We start from the raw sequence: 6,000 nt of genomic DNA on the forward strand, positions 1-6,000 counted from the left end.
GCTCAAAATGTTCATTACAGTGTTGTTTAAAGCACTGAAAATTTAGAAATGTTACAAACTTGGATTAAATACTTTATGACACATAAATCCATAGATTATCACGCAGACTTTCAGAAAAAAAAAAAGTTTTTAACTATTTGGGGCTAGGTGTAGTGGCTCATGTCTGTAATTTCAGCACTTTGAGAGGCTGAAGCAGGAAGACTGCTTGAGTCCAGGTGTTCGAGGCCAACCTGGGTAATATAGTGAGACTACTTCTCTACCCCAGCTCTATAATTTTTTTTTAAATTAGCCGGCATAGTAGTGGGCACTTGTTGCTTCAGCTACTTGGGAGGCTGAGGTGGGAGGATCACTTGAGTGCAGGAGTTTGAAGCTGTAGTGAGCTATGATTGTGGCGACTATACTGCAACCTGGGAGAAAGAGTGACACCTGTCACTAAATAATGATTGGCCAGGTGCAGTGGTTCATGCCTGTTATCCCGGCACTTTGGGAGGCTGAGGTGGGTGGATTACCTGAGGTGAGGAGTTCAAGACCAGCCTGGGCAATATAGTGAAACCTCGCCTCTACTGAAAATACAAAAAAAATTAGCTGGGTGTGGTGGTGCATTCCTGTAGTCCTAACAACTCAAGAGGCTGAGGTAGGAGAATTGCTTGAATCCAGGAAGTAGAAGTTGTGGTGAGCAGAGACTGCACCACTGCACTCCAGCCTGGGTGACAGAGTAAGACTCTTGTCTCAAAACAAAAAGAAAAAAAAAAAAAAAAAAAAAAAGATGAGAGTGGCAGGATGAAATTTTCAAAAGACCAAACTATATGCTGCCTACAAGAGACTCACCTCACTGTTAAACAGACTGAAAGTGAAGGCATGGATAAAGATACATCATGCAAAGAGAAACCAAAGGTGAGCAGGCGTAGTCATATGTATACCAGATAAAATTGATGACAAGTCAAAAACCATAGCATAAAGAACCAAAGAATACCGTTACATAATGATATAGCAGTTCAACATCAGCATATATACACCCAATGCCAAAGCATGCAAATATATAAAGCAAATGTTATTATATCTAAGGGACAGATAGACCACACAATTCAATTCTCACAGGGGACTTCAACATCCCACTTTCAACAATAGACAGATCGTCTAGACGAGAAGTGAACAAATCAACATTGACTTAAACTAGTCCATATAGACCAAATGGATCTAGCAAACATTTACAGAACATTCCAACCAACCACTGAAGAATACACTTTCTTCTTCATTATACATAGAATGCTTTCTAGGCTAGATCGCATTAGGCCATGAAACAAGTCTTAACATATTTAAGAAGACAGATCATATCAAGTATGGATATGACCACAAAGGAATAAAAATAAAAATCAATGACAACAAAAACCTTGGAAAACTTCTAGCTATGTGGAAATCAGACCTTATGCTCCTAAATAACCAATGGTTCGATGAAGAAATTAAAAGGGAAACTTAAAAATACCTTGAGACAAATGAAAATGGAAATACATCATACAAAACCCTGTAATACATAGCAAAAGGAACGCTCATAGCAGTGAACGCCTACCTCAAAAAGAAGAAAGGTTTCTAATAAACAACCCAACTATGCGCCCCAAGGAATTAGAAGAACACAGCTAACCCAAAATTGGTGAAAGGAAGGAAGTAATAAGACTCAGAGCATAAATAAACAAAATACCGACTAAAAAGCAATGCAAAAGATCGATGAAGACTTGGTGTTTTGAAAAGATAAACAAAATTGACAAACCTTTAGCTAGATAGAGAAAATACCCAAATAAGTAAAATCAATACAATATTATTAGCTATAGTTCTTATACTGTACATTAGATTTCTAAACGGATTTTTCCGACGTAACTGCAACTACGTGCCCTCTGACCTACTTCTCTCCAGTTCGCCTTCACCTCATCCCGATTCCTAGCATTCCATTATTCTATCCTTTGTCTCTGCGTGTTTGATTTTCTCAGCTGTCACCTATGAGATGATGCAGTATCTGGCCTTCTGTGCCGGGATTCTTTCATTCAGCACGATGTCCTCGAGGTTCCTTTTTGTGGGACATGTCAGGAATCTCTTTTTGTAACACCAAATAATATTCTTTAATGATACTTCTTTTCAGAAGTCAATTTTAAAACTGTCATTGATGAGTTTACTTCCATCAAAACCAATAAAGAAAGATGGTCATCATTCTAGTTTGGGGACACACACTCACCTCGGCCGCAGCGCTGTTCGCTCCCGCGGGCCGCGCGCTCCGACTTCAGCCCGTGGGCCTAGCACGCGCGCGACCCACGCGGACTCCAGCGCCCGGGGGTCGCGCCCCGCTTCTCCGCTAGCCCGCCCCAGCCTTCCGCGCACAACGCGAGCGCGTTTCAGCCCCCAGCTGCGCGCCTCGACGGGCGCTGCGCTCTCGTCAGGCCGTCTCCGGCCGCTGCCCGCGCTGCGCCGGCGGCTCTCAGAATTCCCGCCAAAGCGTCTCCGCCGGGGGTCACGCCCGCGTCGGCGTGACGTCGCCCCGCCTCCTGGATCCGCCTCCTCCCCGCTTCCGCCCTGCGCGCCGCCGGGAGCTCTAGAGCTTGATCCTGCACGAGGTTGCGGACCGCCCTCCCTGGCCACATTTTTCCTTCTAACGGAGACATATGAGACCACAGGGGGAGAAAAAAAAAAAAAAAAAAAAAAAAAAAAAAACGATGTAGCTTGATGTGTGTAGCAAGAAAAAAAACCCAAGTGTGAAGGTCACACCTTTATCCACCTACCTTAGAAATACAGAGCTGCAGGTCTTTGCTATTGTAAACAGCGCTGCAATGAACGTTCGTGTGCGTGTGTCCTTACAGTAGAATGATTTATAATCCTTTGGATATATACCCAGTAATAGGATTGCTGGGTCAAATGGGATTTCTATTTTTAGGCCATCGAGGAATCGCCACACTGTCTTCCACAATGGTTGAATTAATTTACACTCCCACCAACAGTGTAAAAAATGTTCCTATTTCTCCACATCCTCTCTAGCATCTGTTGTCTCCCCAAATACCCATCGATGATAGACTGGATAGGGAAAATGTGGTACATTTACACCATGGAATATTACGCAGCCATCAAAAACGATGAGTTCGTGTCCTTTGTAGGGACATGGATGAACCTGGAAACCATCATTCTCAGCAAACTGACACAAGAGCAGAAAATCAAACACCGCATGTTCTCACTCATAGGCGGGTGTTGAACAATGAGAACACATGGACATAGGGAGGGGAGGGAGCACTACACACTGGGGTCCGTTGGGGGTAAATGGGGGAGGGACGGGGGGGTGGGGAGGTGGAAGAGATAGCATGGGGAGAAACGACAGATACAGGTGAGGGGAAGGAAGGCAGCAAACCACACTGCCATGTGTGTACCTATGCAACAATCTTGCATGTTCTTCACATGTACCCCAAAACCTAAAATGCAATTTAAAAAAAAGAGAAATGTAGAGCTGCTTAAGGCGACTGTATTCCAGACCAACATGCAACACCGTTGTACAGACATAGCCTTGAGCAAGTCTTCTATCAGGAAAAAACTTTATTCAAATGATACAGAATTTATTATCCCGATAGCTCAGAGGAAATTGAGACCAAAGCAATTTCTTTTTACATTCCAAATGGTTGCAGTCCAATGCAGGATGTTGATGGCACTTTGGTGGTTTTGTCCATCAGCAATGGCTACAAATAAATGCTTCATAACAAACCCCTTCTGAAACTTAGTGTCTGAAAACTGATACTTTCTTGCTCCTCCTGAGTCTATTTATGGGTTGTCCCATCTAACATTTCTACATAAAGAAACTTCCGCATACTTCTTGGTGCCTGCCTAATTCTCCTGATCATCACAGGATGAGTTTTGGCTGTACACTATACATCAGAAATCTCAACTGCTGTCTCTTCAGTCGCCCATGTCAGCCGAGATGCAAACCATGCTGTTTTATTTTTCATCTGCCTCTTCTCTTACACGTTGGCTGAGGCTTGTGCTATGGGTCATTTATATTCCTAGAAACCTGAAATATTGGCATTATCCTCCTACTCACGATTATAGCAACTGCATTCACAGGCCACGTACTCCCATGAGGCCAAATATCATTCTGAGGTGCTACATTAATTACAAATCTACTATCAGCCATCCCATATATTGGAACTGACCTTGTAGAATGAATCTGAGGTGGATTCTCAGTTGACAAAGCCACTGTCACACGATTTTTTGCCATGCATTTCATCTTACCCTTCATCATTACAGCTCTAGCAACTGCTCACCTTTTATTCTCGCAGGAAACAAGATCTAACCACCCTTCAGGGGTTTCATCAGATCCCAACAAAACCACTTTCCACCGCTTCTATACAACCAAACGTAGTCTAGGTTTAATTTTTCTCCTCCTTCTAATAGGATTCCTGCTTATTGTGACTATTATATGGCCCAGGTCTGCTGATGTTGGTGGCTGAGCTCTCTCCTGTGACGGAGGCAGCAAGTTGGCATGGTGGCCAACTGGGGACTGCGGGATGAAAGTTGCCCAGGTGCCAAGGCAAGAGACTGAAGGCACAATCTGTCCCAGTACAGTAAATAACTGATTAGTTTCAGCAATGATACCAAGTATATTTGGAAACAATCACATAATCAATTATATCATCAATCTTATTAAATCATTATTCTTTATTAATCTTTGCGTTAGTATTATAGCATGGAATCACTTTAGTCTTACAGTATAGACATAATCGGGTGAAGTACAGTTAGGAACTGAAGGGACGTTGTGAGACGTGATCGGGAGGTGAGAGTGAGAGCCTTGTGGTGAGCGAGAGCACCAGTGCCTGGGAAGGCACCCATTATTCAGCAGGCCGTGAAGGGGTTTCCCTTTCACCGGGGGAGTTCAGAGAACACTCTGGTCTGGTCTGCTCTTGAGGAAGGCCGGTCGGCCGGCAGACATCCAGAAGCTTAAATGCCTCTCTGTGGTGCTGTGCTCCAACAGTCACCATCCTTGTCCACTTTCATGTTCCGCTTTCCCACGTGGAGCTCCTTTTAAGTTCTTAGAAGTGATGAGAAGTAAGAACCGAGGCATCCTAAAAGCCTTTGATCTTTCTGATAAGTGCATAGAAAGATGCTGACAGATGTGTCTCCCGACCTTGCAGTGGCTACCTGAAAGGGAGGAGCCTCCCGTACTGTAAGTATGTGATTTGCTTGACCCTATCCATCATGTCAGATGAGTCACTCTCCTTACCCTGCCCCCCTGCCTTGTATACGGTAAGTATCAGCACATCCAGGCATTCGGGGCCACTACCAGACTCTGTGCCTTGGCAGTAGTGGTCCCCGAGATCCAGCTGAATTCTCTTACCTCTGAGTCTTGTGTCTTTCTTTCCTGCGATCTATCACCACCACACAGAAAAGAATACCCACTAGACCCTGCGGGGCTGGACCCTGCAGGGAACAACCTTCATTGGTGTCACTGCGTTGACTTACCCTTCATCCTGTGTTTCTCATGTGTCTTACCCAAGCAGGTAAGCTTGGGCATGTTCTCATGGTGGGGGTAAGGAAGCAAGGCGAGGAAATCTAATCATGTAACTGGCAAGAAGGATGACACACACAATTTCGAACCTTATATTCGAGTCACATTTCCTGACATTCCATTGGCTGAAGCAAATCTCACGTCCAGCCCCAGAGTCAGACAAGGAGAGAGTTACAAAGTCACAGGAAAGGGATGTAGATAGATGGAGACCATTACTGGGGCTACTGCTGCCATCGACCTATGACAATGGCTATGGGTAGAAGCAGTGCCATCTCTTACTTCCATATCTCTCAGAACTGTCACTTCTGTACTGAGCATCCTGGAGAAGCCAAGCATTGAAGACTAATTTATCATAGATGAACTCTTATTCATAAATATGTGTCCCACCTCCCAAGTTAGGCTGGCAAGAATAACAAAGACAGAGACTCCATCAGCTGAGTTTAATGTTGTTAACAAATTGTCCAGTGCACAAT

This window comes from Saimiri boliviensis, chromosome 14 (genome assembly GCF_048565385.1).
Source record: "Saimiri boliviensis isolate mSaiBol1 chromosome 14, mSaiBol1.pri, whole genome shotgun sequence".
In the NCBI taxonomy this organism is placed as follows: Eukaryota; Metazoa; Chordata; class Mammalia; order Primates; family Cebidae; genus Saimiri; species Saimiri boliviensis.